We start from the raw sequence: 15,175 nt of genomic DNA, 5'->3' as shown, positions 1-15,175 counted from the left end.
TCAGATGTGGCTGTAAAAGCATAGATAATTGATTTCATTTCAGTGTTTGCCTTTTTAACTAGGTTGTGGGAATAATTATCTGAGGAAATTTGTAGCAAAAATCAGTAAGAGATAAAACCCTAAACAGGTTATTCTTGCCAAGTTAAGTTTTGTGATGATGGGTGGAAGAGAGTTCGTTTATCAGAATAGTAAGGTAAAAGACAAAGGTATTTTAGAAGAGAAATTTAACGCTGTGTTTGGAATATTAAGGCTAGGTCTTGCATCCCAGTATTTTATTTTACTTCATCTTTTCACATTGCCTTTGTTATGGTGCAGCTCTAACCTATTAAGGAACTTCTGGCTATGGTTACCTTGATATGAACAATATTATAGCAAGTCTCTAGCATTAAAATTTTTTTTAACACCTAGTTTGCAAAATATATTTTCCCTATTTTTAATTTAAAAGAGCCCACATTATTAATGCACTTTGGTAATATTGAATTGTTACATAATTTTTAACTTACTGAAATTAAAAAATCATGGAGATGAGTCTTGCCCTTTCCCAAAAAAAGGTGTTAGTTGAACTGCCCTCAACTGCACTTAAAGCAAAAGGAATTTTAGGAAATTGTGTTTTTTCTGTTTTTCAAACATGTCTAGTGTTTTTTTTTCTATCCTACTGCCTCTAAAAGAGGCAGTTTGGAAAGTGTTCAGTAATGACTTTAGTTAAATGCTGTTCCTACTTTTATAGTGTGTGTGTGTGTGTGTGTGTGTGTGTGTTAAACTTGCTTTAAATCTGAGTAGCATATACCATGGTCATTGAATTTAATCTCTCTTTGATGTTAGAAACTTATTTTACAAAATTGTGCTAAGACATTTGGGAGAAAATGAAACTGCCATGGTAAAAACCAAGTTTATTTCAAAATGTTTATTTAGATGTTATTTGGCTCTTATATTTTCTTTGAAAACTGCAATAATTTATATATTTGTATTTCTCTGCTTTGAAACTGTAACTATATGCTTGTCTACAATTTTTAATTTTACAACAATAAAATAAATATTTTGTTATCTGCTAGCTTCAGTGGATGTTTGTTAAGAGTACCTATATTTTTAAAAGTGGTTGACTTATATTAAGGGTTTTGTTTTGTAGGCTTAGGGAGTCTCTACAGATTGAGTATCCCTTATCCAAAATACCTGGGACCAGAAGTCTTTTGGATTTGGGATTTTTTTCAGATTTTGCAATATATGCAAATACATACTGGTTGAACATCCCAAATCTGAAAATTCAAGATCTAAGGTGCTCCAATGAGCATTTCATTTGAGCATCATGTCAGAGCTCAAAAAGTTTCAGATTTGGGAGCATTCTGGATTTGGGATTTTCAGATTTAAGATGCTCAACCTGTACTTCGAATTACCTATCTGACAATCTTAGTTTCTTGTGAGAATCTTACCTTTGATATGTAAGTTAATATTCCCTCTGTCCCAAGAGTCCAAAGGCAGGAAATAAGAGTTCTGTGACTTTACTGGATATTTGTGCAGTTTTTTTTAATTGGGGTGTAATTTGCAACAGGTAAGCTCCTGTCATCTAGTATCGAGTAGCCATTGCTCTGTGTAAATTTGACTGTGAACTTACTAGCTGGTTAATTGCCTTTGTTCCTGCCTGGCTTTCCAGCCTTCTGGGCAATCTCTATCCATTGAGCAAATTCCTTTTTAGCCTGAATCAACTAGTTGATTTCCCTTACTTGCAACTGAAAACTCTGTTACACTTAACCTCATCCACTAAATCTATGTCCAGTGCTCTCCAACTCTGAGATCTTATGAAATTGGTTCTAAAAGAGAACCCCTTAGAGCCACTGCACATTAAACTATCCCTCAGGACCACATGAACTGCCTATGGTGTCAGCTGAAACTGACAAGAAGTTTCTGAAGAAAAATTAAACGTCATGATAATGCAGATGTCAGTTTTCCCATTAAAACTGTTTCTTGTTCTCAGGAGCAGTAATTTTGTAGAACTTCTCACTGCCATTAATAACTGAAAGTTCTCACAGTTTATATCTATGAAGATCTTGGAGGGAGTGGTCAAATAGAAACAGTGATGATCATAACTTCAGCTTTGGGTTTGGACTGTTGTAACGCTATGGCTAACGTGGTGCTCTTTTCTCGGGTTTATGCGGTACTCAGCTGACCATCAGGTTTAAGTGGCACCCTCCAAACCTTTTGCCTTCAGACAAATGCAACATGTGTTTACTATATCGTCTCTAGAGCACGGTATACCATCCACCCCTAGATCTCATAGTTGCAGCAGCCAGGGGCTCTCCCTGTTTCTGCTGCTTTACTGTCTCAATTTCTTGTGCACAAGAAGTTGTGCCTGGAGACACACAGTTTTCCCCAACTCACCACTGTGTTGGTCGTCTTCCCTGGTGTGAGAGGCAGGAGTGGCCAGTCGCTGCACGTCAGTCACCCTCCAGGATAATTAATCATCCTTGCTTCCAACAACTCTGCTTTCTGCTGCAAATCTCTATCAGTGCAGCACAGTGATCAGCAGCCTGGCTCTGGTCAACAGAAAAGTGGCCACTGGGCACCACATGCTCAAGGATAGCCACATTTCCTCCCCCTCCCAAGGGGTTTTGCGTTGTAGTACCTGGTCTATGCTGCCTTGCAGTACAGTGAGCAGCAACCAGATCCTGGTCAACAGAAAGGTGGCCGTAGGGCAGACCATATTCAAAAGTAGCCACATTTCCTCCTCCTTCCACAGGCTTTCGGCTCCTATACCTGCTCAGAATCCTGTTCGTGATGCCAATTGTCTAGCTACATGACCATGCTAGTTGTCAGGCTCTTTTACCTGCCAGTAATCCTGCACTGACAGGGCCAATTGCCGAGCTAGGGCTGGGTCTGGAGTTCACAGACCCCTCGAGCCCATTCACAGACTGGGTCACAAACCCTCCACATGCTAGGCTGGGTTACCAGACCCTCCACACGCAGGTCTGTGAGCTAGGTAACCGGCAAGCCAGTCTGAAAGCTGTAGGTTGAAAAGCACAGCCGTGTGGAACAGACGCCCAAGGCAGAAGCCTGCCTGCCTTCTTCACTAAAATTACTCTCTGAAGACCACAAGAATAGCAACAAAACTAAAAAGATACATTGGTGTGCATGCACACTAACTACACACGTGCACACACACACACACACACACACACACACACACACACACACACTTTGCTTACAAAGGATGTGCTGAACTACACCCAGCTGGACCCAAGGCAAGGGCCCTGATGAAACTATTCTATTTTCCCAACAACTTTGTTCTCCCTGGCAATACTAACTGACCCCCAGCGCAGTAAGTGTCTGTTGAATGAATGAGCAAACGAGAGACTTCAGAGGCAGCACAAAGATTGCATGTCCTCTAAAAGAAAATCAATAGTTACCTGAAAGAATGCCTATACACCTCATCCAGTGACTGATTTCTACACATTCTCACCACGTGCCCCACCCTGCACCCCACCTCCATGACTCTATTTCAAGATTTTGATTTCTCGCATTTGCTCTGTCTCCATTTCTCCTCCAAACCGGTGGTTATCTAATTTTGAGTTTCATCAAACAAATATACACTTAGTGGGCTGCACCTTCAGGGTTTCTGAATCAATAGGTCAAGGGAGGGACCCAAGAATTTTTCATCTAACAAACTCCCAGGTGATGCCAATGCTGTTGGTCTGCACAGCACTTTGCAAACCACTGTTCCAAACCATCCCTGCTCCAGAGTCTACTTCCCAAAACATGTGATATTGCTACTTCCCTGCTCAAAAAACCTTTCAAGATTATCACAGCCTGCAGAATACAAACAAATCCCTACAGCTCAGCATTTAAAGTCTTCAGCATTTGGCATCTGCCTATTTTCCGTTTTAGATAAATTTGATCTTTCTCCAAATTGAGATTTGGTTATATGCCAGGAACTCCACCAAGCCCTGTAAGGCTTTGGGTCCAAGGAATATAAAAGCCAACAAAAGTGTTTTTGTCAACTAAAAAGGATTCTGCTGAGAAATTTAAAAGCCAAGGATTGAAAGGTGTCCATTGGATTTAGCAACCAAGGAGTTCATTGAGAAACAGTCTTAATGGACCTATGGGAGCAGAAATAGATCACAAATGGATTGAAATATGGGTGGGAGGTAGGGTAGTGGATTTGGGGTGTGGTCTCTTTAAGAAGTTGTATTAGTCCATTTGTGTTGCTATAACAGAAATACCTGAGACTGGGAAATTTATAAAGAACAGAGGTTTATTTGGCTTACAATTCTGGGACAGCTGCATCTGGCACGGGCCTCAGGCTGCTTCTGATCATGGCGGAAAGCAGCAGGCAGCTGGTGGGTACAAGCAGATCAAATGGTGAGAGGAAGCAAGAGAGAGAGGGAGGTGCCAGGGTCTATTAACAACCAGCTCTCACGGGAACTGATAGAGTGAGAACTCACTCACTACTCCCTCCACCTAGGGAGAGCATTAATCCATTCATGAGGGATCTGCCCCCCCTGACTCAATCAGTTTCCAACACTGCCACAGTGGGGATCAAATTTCCACATGAGTTTTGGAGGTGACAACACATCCAAACTCCATCATTCTACCCCTGGCCCCCCAAAATTCATGTTCCTCTCACATACAAAATACAATTATTCTATCTCAACTGTCCCAAAAGTCTTAACTTGTTCCAGCACCAACTTAAAAGTCCAAAGTCCAAAGTCTGATCTGAGACCAAAAGCAAAAGTCCTTCCAGTTGTTAACCTGTAAAAATAAAAAACACATTATCTACTTCCAAGATACAATGGTGGAACAGACATTGGGTATACATTCCCATTCCAAAAGGGAAGAATAGACCATAAAAAGGAGAAACAGGACCCAAACAAGTCAGAAACCCAGCCGGGCAGACATTTTGTCTCAAAGCTCCAAAATAATCTTCTTTGACTCCAAGTCCTGCATCCAGGGCACAACTGGGCCTCTGGGCCCCCAAAGCTTCAGGCAGCCCCACTCCCACAGCTCTGCCAGGCCCAGACCAGTGGGCCATGCTGGTGCCTCTGGCTTTTCCAGGCCTGTGTCTCACATTACCAGTGGCCCTGCAGTTCTAGGGTCCTGGGAGCAGCCATGCTGTCTTGACTCTACTAGACGTTTCCCTGGTGTTGGCTCTCTATGGGGGCTCTGACCTCACTTTTCTGCTCCACATTGCTCTACTGGATGATCTCTGCAGTGGCTCCACCCCTGTGGCAGGTCTCTGCCTGGGTCCCCAGGCTTTTCCATACATCCTCTGGAATCTGGGTGGAGGCTGCCATGCCTCCACTGCTTTCACATCCGGCCAGCCTGCAGACTTACCACCAGGTGGATGCTACCGAGGTTTCAGGCTTCTACTCTCCAGGGCTGTTGCAGAACCACACTTGGGAGCAGGATCCTGAGGGCAGCTGCCCCCCAGGTCTGTCCTCCGGACAACTCAGTCCTAGGCCTCAGGGCCCGTGATGGGTGGGACACCCTTCCAGACTTCTCAAATGCCTTTAGGGCTTTTTTCCCATTGTGGTGTTGATTAGCATCTGGCTGCCTCATTGCCAAGATAACGTCTTTAGCAACCAGTTTATCTGCTTCACCATTGCATTTTTCTCCTGCTCTCAGCTTCTCTACCTCATGGCCACACTGCAAATTTTCTAAACCTTTATGCTCTGCTTCTCTTTTAAATTCTTGTTTTACATCATGATTTTGCCACCATAACTCAGCATAGGCTATTAAAAGTAACCATGCAGCTTCCTTAATGCTTTGCTGCTTGGAAATTTCTTCCACCAAAAATTCTGGTTCACAGCTTTTAAGTCACACATTCCACAAAGTCCAAGGGCATGGAAACAATGCAGCCAAATTCCTTGCTATGGTGTAGCAAGGGTTATTGTAAGAACCCAAATGCCCCAAGGGATCACACCCTGATCACATAAGCCCTTCTCGGCCGCACCCCATCATGGCGCTGGTTGCCCTTCTCTTCTGCATTCTCCTTCCCGCCGGAGCAAATCGCATGCCAATCAGCTCCCCCCCAAGCCCCATGCGGTATGCTAAATAGGGATTGTATTTTAAACCAATCAGCTTTCCCTTAAAGCCCTATATATATGTGTGGTGCTGCCTAATAAACGAGCTCTCTCTGGTGGATCGTCAACTGGTGTCGACTCGTCCTTTCAGTTATCTTTTGTCCAGTTCCCAATAAGTTCCTCATTTCTAACTGAGATCTCATCATCCACATGGTCTTTACTGTCCACATTTCTATCAACACTCTGGTCACAGCCATTTAACCAATCTCTAAAATGTTCCAAACATTCTCTCATCTTTTTGTCTTCTTCTAAGTCTTCAAAACTCCTCCAACCTTTGCCCATCACCCAGTTCCAAAGCTGCATCCACCTTTTCAGGTATCTGTACATCAACACACTACTCCTCTGTACCAATTTTCTATATTAGTCCTTTTGTGTTGCTGTAACAGAATACGTGAGACTGGGTAATGTATAAAGAACAGAGGTTTATTTGTCTTACAATTCTGGGACAGCTGCATCTGGCACGGGCCTCAGGCTGCTTCTACTCATGGCAGAAAGCAGCAGGCAGCCAGCGGGTACAAGCAGAGCACATGGTGAGAGGAAGCAAGAGAGAGGGAGAGGGAGGTGCCAGGGTCTATTAACAACCAGCTCTTGTGGGAACTAATAGAGTGAGAACTCACTCATTACTCCCTTCATCTAGGGAGAGCATTAATCCATTCATGAAGGATCCACCCCCATGACTCAATCAGTTTCCAACACTGCCACATTGGGGATCAAATTTCCACATGAGTTTTGGAGGGAACAACACATCCAAACTCCATCAGAAGTTTAACAAGGAAATGAAGTTGAGGCAGTCAGGATGTTGGTCCAAGATTATTTTTTAAAAGTTGGGAAGTATTTGAACATGAATAAAACTAACAGGACAGATCCGGGAAAAGGCTAAAAGATGGAGAGGTAGCAGTAATTAAAAAGCTAAAAGATGGAGAGGTAGCAATAATTTAAGAGTAGCAATAATTAAAAGTCCTGAGGAGACAGAACAGGATATCACACCCAGAATGACTTGTTTTTGAAGAGGTTTAGGATCACCTCAGGCTTTGACCCTGGAGAGAAGGTAAAATTGCAGATGAATGTATCTGAGGGAAATTCATTGCAGAATAAGTTGAGAAAGTTCTCAACTGGCTGCCTCTGTTTTCGATAGGAGAGAAGGAAAAGATGATGGAGTCGGAGGCAAAAGGGAAGTGGAGAGGTGCTAAATAGCTGTTTCCTGAGCAATGAGAAGGGTCCTGACTACAACAGGAAGGGTTGCCAGACTGTTGAAGACATGGAGATTGGGGTCCATGACTCATCAGTGGTTTGATTTCTCTGAATGTGCATTCAGATTGTGTTGCTATAAATACAGAAAGGGAGTATTTTTGAAATTGGAGTAAACTAAACTGAGAGCAACACAAAAATAGATTAGAATCTGAAACAGATAAATTTGTGGCTCGAAAAGAAAATTCACAAAAACTCCATCCAATAGATGAAATTTCAAGTGTGGGATAAATGAGAAATTTGAAAAGTTACTGCAAATGGCATGGGAAAAATGGGAATTCCATAGCTTTAACTTATTCTTTTCAAGCAATAATTCTTATTTGTCCTCTCAGTAATTAAACCTACAGGTAAGAGTGGACTAAGACTGTGTTTTGAAGGTCAAGTCCTTATCAAGCTTCACCAGAGTGCAGGTGGGAAGTCTCTAACTAGATGAAAGGTTTATAAAGGGATAATCAGAATATACTGAATGTGGAAGAAAGCCAAGGCATAGCTAAACACAGAGTTTCACATCTGTAACTTCAAAGCCAAGCAAAGGCAATGTAAAAGGAAAAGGGCTATTCTAGGGGAAAGAGAGGAGGAAGTTCTAAAGAGCAAGCTGATTGCTAACCTGACATTCAGGAACTTCAGTTTTGATCCCCCTCTGCCACTCCTGGGCACCTCTTGACCTCTGTTAGTCTGTTTTATCATCTGTACAATATGGAATTGAACTTGGTGATCTTAAGAGGACCTTACAGCACTAACGTTCTACAAGTATAATGAATGTTAAGAAACCTGCAATGGAAAATCTCCCCAGCCCCTGCATGCATAGCAGAACTGAGCTGAAAGGGCACAAAGGAAGTATGGTTTATTTAAGAAGAAACTGTAAGGTGCTTTTGAAGCAAGCTATTTCTATGATTGTCTGTGACAAAAGAGAAAAAAGAGCCGAGTCAACCTGGCTCAGATTATAAGCAGCTACACAATTCCCCACATACTGTTTTAGAGCATCTAGGTTGTAGAAAGAAAGGTCTAAAGATTTGATGCCTCGTTACTCTCCCACACTCTCATATCAGGGGAAACTATTTGGGGAGAATTTTCTCTTTGGACTAACAGTGGGAGGTTCTCCCACACCATCAGAAGTTGGGTCACCTACAGCGTAGTTCATAAAGGCTGGCTCAGAGGACATTTTCACCTGTGTGTAGAAAATGAGAAATTTCCGATGGCAGTGTAGTGAGCTGTTTAGTAGAACATAATTTATTCAATCAATAAAATTGTCCTTTATTCTGAGATTACATCTTTCCTATTACAGAGATAGCAATTTGCTCTTTCATGAAGTGATGACGATCATAGTAAGTTTTCGTTTTTATTTGGTTTATTTGTCGTATTGGTTTTTAGGTTTCATTTTGGTTTCATTTTTTTGTTTAAGTCCTTACTTGATAAAATTGAACCCGCAATCTTATGTTGTTGTATTAGTCAGGATTCTGCAGAGAAACAAAATTGATAGTATGTATACATTGAGAGAAAAAGAGAGATTTAGTTTAGGGAACTGACTCATGGGACTGTGGAGCTGACAAGTCTGAAATCTGCAGGGCATGTTGGAAATTCTGGCAAGAGTTGATGTTGCCGTCTTGAGACCAAAGTCTGTCTGTAGGCAAAATTTCTTCTCCCTCGGAGGACCTCAGTCTCTTTTCTTAAGGCCTTCAACTGATTGGATGAGGCCACCCACATTATGGGGGAGGATCTGCTTTACTCACGTCTACTGAGTTAAATGTTAATCACACTTTCTAGACTCGTATATGACCAAACACTTGGGCACTGTAACCTAGCCCAGTTGACATGAAATTAATCATCATAGTTGGTCTCTATTCTCAATTTTATTTTAATCCTCCATGCATTTGACACGTCTGTAAAGCAGGATTTGGCTTTACTTCAGACAGCTGCCTCTAAGCAGCACTACCCCAAACCGTCCACTCAGATCTTCACCATCTCCAGAGAAGGAAATGCATTCAAGAGACTCAGATTATCCTGAATTTTTGTGTACGTTATAAGAGGGCTTAGAGGGACAGCTTTTTATTATTTTTTTAATAATCTTATATGTAGCAAGGACAGTTATCTAATTATCCCTTTTTTAAAAAAAATTGGTGTTCAATCTTAAATTACTTAGAGACTGAGTTTTACACAGAAAGTAAAAGATATATACAGCCCCTAGTAGATTCAATACCCAATAATCTTAGATAAATTATTGAAGGTTGTTAGAATACCAAATGTTTGTTTTGTTCATCTCATTTTCTCTTCACTCCTTCCTACCCCCACCCTGCCAGCACCTATCCAGAGAGTTATCTTATATCAAAGAAAGATACCGTTTAATGCCAGCCACCCCCAGCCCAAAGCACACGTCCCCTTGAAACGAATTTACATAGTCCTGGGTGTTAGAAGAGTGCTAGAACTTTCCGAGACTAATTGGGTAAATGAGTTGCTGGCTATCTCCTGTGGGCAAGTTTGTCCCTTCTTGTCCAGATCAGATAGCTCTGAAACTAGAAAAGCAGCCTCTGGGCCACTTGCTAAATTTCTCTCCTCTGCAGCTGCCATATTGCTTCTTACAAAAGCAACAGGAAAATGTGGGGGCCCAGGTGATGCTGCTGCTGCAGTTGCCCAGCAGAGAGTTTAGGGGAGCTCCCCTCACTTAAAAGAACATGTGGGCAGAGTTGAGTTAGTGACATGCAAAACCACATTTTCTCTGCTGTTTTCATCTCTTTTCATCTTCCTACCTGTGTGAACAACATGTGGGGCAATAGTCTCACATCCTTCAGTGCTGCACCGCTTCTCATCGAAGCGTGAGAGGAATTCCTGTCACAGTTCAACAGAGATTGGTCTCATCTCAGAGGACAAAGTGAACCGGCATATAGATATATAGGTATCACAGGAAATCACCGAATATGTAAAGCTACAGAGGACTTTGAGAGCCTTGTTGCTTTTATTTGATTTGGTTTTATTTTATTTTAGCAGAGTATTTTCTTTAAAAAAAATCTTTCAAGAATAACTAATATGTAATATATATGAAAACAGAGCTGCTGCTACTGCACTTGAAAAGCCATGGAGAGTACTGGACTAAGCCCACTTCACATCCTTCTCAGGGACTGTCCCCCCAGTCCCCCAAACATAGCACCCTGAGCCCCTGAGGCAGCTCGCAGAGACCTGCAGGGCCCTTGGTACCTACATGGCCCTGTTCAGAAACTGCTTATCTAGTCTAATATCTTTAGGTAGCCTAAGTCACTTTAGAAGCTTCCAAACTTTCTGTATGTTGTTAGCCACCAAAGCAGGGACCAAACCTCAAATCTCCTGATTCCATTTTCAGATCTCCCATGACATGATACCACCTCTGACTGGGCTTCTAGTTTTTATTTTTATCACACGAGATCTTCCGTCTAATGGAATTGCAGGCTATTTCTCCACTCTGATGGACCACAAAAGCAGCCACGAGGCAAGGACAACACAGCTGGAAAAGAATAGGCAAGGCAAGTTTTCTAGTGAATCCAGAGGTATCTTAGATGTCCTCATTCTGGAAGACAGCCAGGATAGACTATGGGAGCAGTTTATGTCATTAAAACCTGAATATTGTGAGTGACTTTATTACATCCAAAAGTTAGTTTCAGCAAAAATTCATTCCTAGGAAATTTCAAAGCTTATAAATGTCTATTGCTATTACGTAGGGAAAAAAGAAAAGAAAAGAAAACACATATTCTGCTGCTCCTGACTCGTTCTTCAAAGTAGAAAAGCTAAAGTCACCTACTGTTGTTAGCCGCATGTTCAAGGGCCTATGCATGCTGTGGGTGAAATTTTCTGTGTCAAGGAAATCACAACAACGTGTACAAAAGCCCCAGAGGTCCCATATTATATTAGCATCTCTTGTGCAGAAATGGCATATTTTTATACCACACCCTGGAACCAATGAGAAGAAGGCTAAGGTAGCCTGCACTGCAAAGAAGCTCATTAAGTAGCCAAATTCCAATCTCATACCTGAATGAATTTAAAATGGAAACCTAGTTAAACACAAAGAACTTTAGAACAAGATTCGAAACTGTTGTTTAAGTAGTCCTCTTCTTAGTCATTACCATTAACTTAATACTCATTAACAGTAAAAAGGAGGACCTATCCAATTACACACTGCTCATCGCTTCTCGGCCTTTTGGCTAAGATCAAGTGTAGTATCTGTTCTTATCAGTTCAATTACACACTGCTCAGTTTCCTGTTGTGCTAATGGACAGGAAGAGAACTAGAGATTACTGCTCAGCAAGAACTCATGTCTGCACTCAACTTGCAGCTTGGCCACATGTCTGGGTGTGCTGAGTTGTTCTGATAATTTAGGTAAAATCTTATTACTAGAGATGCCAGAAATGGCAGCAGCAAATGTCCTATGAAAACCCAAAAACTTTGTGCTGCTCTTTCCCCTTTCCTTCTGCAACAATTCAGTCCTAGAGCTATTAGGTGTGAACAGCAAGGGAGGTGTCCACAGGGGTGCAGGGGGTGGGGCTGCTGGTGAGGGGGTTAGGGCTGGAGCAGACAAAGAGGGTGAGATGACGTGGTGGTCTGATGCAGACTGTCAGATTGAGAATGGGGTGAGGAGGACACACATGGGGGCAGTGGGGATAAGTGGGGGCCTGGGGTAGGTTATCGGAGCCTCAGTGGGCTGAAGAGGGCATCAGCAGGGGCTAAGGGGCATGGGTAGCAGTGGAAGACAGGCTACATACAGGAAGGTTGTTCAACTAAGTAAATATAATTAAGGATAATGGGAGACCAGTTTCTCATTCCTCAAGGAGTTACAAATGCAGAAAGGGAAAGAACTGGAATAAACGTGGTGAGTTTGGTTGGAACTGAAGATAATGGAGTGCTATGGTCTGAATGTTTCTCCCCTCCAAAGCTCGTGGAGAAGACCGATCCCCAATATGGCAGTGTTGAGAGGTGGGGCCTTCAGGAAATAATTGGACCATGAAAACTATGCTGTCATTAATCCATTCATGGAGTAATTGGTTAATGGTTTAATGGGTTATAATATAGGTGTGAAGGGGTTGCTTTATCAGGAAAGCAAGTGAGCATGTTAACAAAAGGCTCGAGCTCAGTTGCCCTCGCTGTGTGATACTCTGCATCACCACTGGACTCTGTGGAGAGCTCCCACCAAGAAGAAGGTCCTCACCGGATGTGCCCCCTGGACCTTGGTCTTCCCAGCCTCCAAAACTGTAAGAAATAAAAATAAAATAATAAAATAAAATAAAAATTTAAAAAGGCAAAAACAAAAACAAACCAAAACTGTAAGAAATAAATTTTATTTCTGTATACATTATTCAGTTTCAGGTACTCTGCTATCAGCAACAGAGAACAAACTAATACATGAGATAACTCATAATTTTTAATTTATACAGACAGATAGAGACATGAATCTAGATATACAAAAATGTGAAATCACCATGTGTGCTCATCCACTGAGAGGGTCAGGGAGAGTGACCCCCTACAAAAGCAGTGAGTAACACCTAGAACCCAAATCTTGGTTTCTAAAAACTGTGGGGCCCCTTGGGGAAATGACTGGCATTAGGATTGGGGCAGGGGAAGTACAAGATCAATCTAGAATCTCTTTTTGTTCCAGAAAGTACAGAAGTGCTCATAAAATGGTAACATGTCAAAAGGGCACAGAACCACGTTGTAGCAACCCCCACTGGCCAAATCACGGACAATTTAAGCATCAAACTAATTACTAAATCAGTTGAATAAAATAGGAAAGTGTGTGTCCATACCGATGAAAACAAATGAATAAATTGAGTTTTTCATAGAGATGGGTGGCTACTTATATTATGTCAAAATACCTCCTGCCTAATTATTATTATTTACAAAGGGGAAAAGAATAGCTTTGTGATGGAGAAGCTGGCAGTCTCCACCTTAATCAAGTGACCAAATTGATTGCTGAGGAGTAAGGCTGAGGATGGGGTGGGAAGAGGCACAGGACTGCTATTTTCCATAAGAAAATGCAATTTGACTTTTTAAAAATGGTATGAATGTGTAAATGTGTAACTGTGATAAAAATGTTAAGTTGAAAAATAAATAAACAAGATAAAAAATACTAAGTTGGAAAAAATACAATAAAATTCCTTTTCTGTTATTCTTAGGTTTTATTCACTGAAAGCTAGAAAACTAACAACAAAAATTATTAATTAAGACTAATGATAGCACTGTACTTGAAACAAAAAAATAAATAAAAAGGCTTTACAAAGGGAAAAAAAGTCAAATTGAGAAATCCTTGATTCTCAATCAAGTCCTTGATCCTTAGAGTTTCAAATGTTAGCAATTTGAAAGAAATTACTTTAAATTGCTAAAATGAATACTATCATCAGTATTTACAAATCCTTGATCCTTGATTCTTAACAGTTTTGAATGTTAGCAACTGCAAGAAGCGATTCTAAATTGCTAAATGAACACTATCATTAGTTATTGTAGGTAATAAAATACATTCGTGGAGTTTTACTGATGGGCGAGCATTGTTCTTAGTGCTTTATATGCATTACCACATTTAATTTTCACATTTTTTTTTTGGTAAGGTAGGTATAATTATTATCCCATTCTACAGATGAGGAAACTGAAGTGCCAAGAACCTAAAAACCTAGTCCGACATCACAGTTAGAAGAGTGAACCCAAGCATTTGACTCCTGTGCCTGTTCATTACACTGACAGTTGTAATCCTTAATTCTAACCTTTAGTTCTATTCCTCCTCACATCTAGTTAGTCATCTAAGATCTATTAATGTTGTTCCCCAAAATGTCTCTGGGACCTATCTCTGTCATTGTGACTATCTCAACCTTAATTCTCACCCCACCATTTAATGCCTTGGCTCTTAAGGAGCTTCCTAATTCCTCTTCCTGTGTCCAAGTTCTCCCCATACTGACCCACACTCCAGGATCTCTCCCAAGTAAGCTTTCAAAGACAGATTTACCCAGGTCACACTCCTACTTAAAAGGGTGTGATGGTATTTTGTTGCTTGAGAGTAGAGTTCATACCCCTCAAGAAGGTATTCTAAGCTCTGTACCCTTGAGCCCAGTTCAGACCACACTTTCTATGAAATGCTCTCTCCAGCCAGCTCCCCCAAAGCATCCTATACAACCCCTTCTCTCTCCTCCTATATAAACTCTATGGATGTTTCTAGAATGCCCTGCCTTCTCTCCCCAGAAATTTGATCCTTGATCTAAGGATCAAGGATTTGATCAAGGATCAAATCTTTTTTCCTTTTAAGGTCCATTTTAAGTGTCCAATCTTCTGAAAAGCTTTTCCCCAAATTCCTATGCTTTCATAACACTTTGCTTATAGCTCTATTTTGGCAAACGTTTATTTAGGGTCAGTCTCAGTCAAAGACTGAAAATGCTGTAAGAGCAAGGACAATATCTCCTCATCTTCTATCCTCGTCCCTAGCACAGGGACTGGTAGTTAGTAGGTAGGTGCTCTTTACATTAATGTTGAGGAAATGAACTGAATTTATGAATATACTCTTTCCAAATTTTGATAGCCATTAACTTTGGCTGTATGATCATTTTTTGGAGCATGATCATTTTTTAAAGCAGAGGTTTATTTTAGAGATAATCTTGCTTATCTAATTTCCTAGCATTGCAGATGCTGCAGTTCCACATCCAGCTCACTAATCAACTATCAAACTGAAGGTTAGCTTGTCATTGCATCTGCAGTGAGTCACTCGCCTGGGGGAAAAGAACATGTCACACATTTATATTTTAGCCTTTAGGTGAAGGCACTTTTTTGTTTTTAGAACAGAGCAAAATTCTTGAAAACTAGAACAATAAATCCAATATTGATTGTGGTTGGTGATGAAAACTTAGCATCACTTACAA

General features: G+C 41.2%; 1 pseudogene; it reads left to right on the top strand.

The window, feature by feature from the left end:
- The first annotated feature begins 11,465 nt into the window (after positions 1 to 11,465).
- LOC134364820 (U2 spliceosomal RNA) lies at positions 11,466 to 11,597 on the top strand (annotated as a pseudogene).
- The last annotated feature ends 3,578 nt before the right edge of the window (positions 11,598 to 15,175 follow it).

This window comes from Cynocephalus volans, chromosome 1 (genome assembly GCF_027409185.1).
Source record: "Cynocephalus volans isolate mCynVol1 chromosome 1, mCynVol1.pri, whole genome shotgun sequence".
Lineage (NCBI taxonomy): Eukaryota > Metazoa > Chordata > Mammalia > Dermoptera > Cynocephalidae > Cynocephalus > Cynocephalus volans.
The sequence above is the reverse complement of the archived record's forward strand: the minus strand, read 5'-3'. Positions and strand labels throughout refer to the sequence as shown.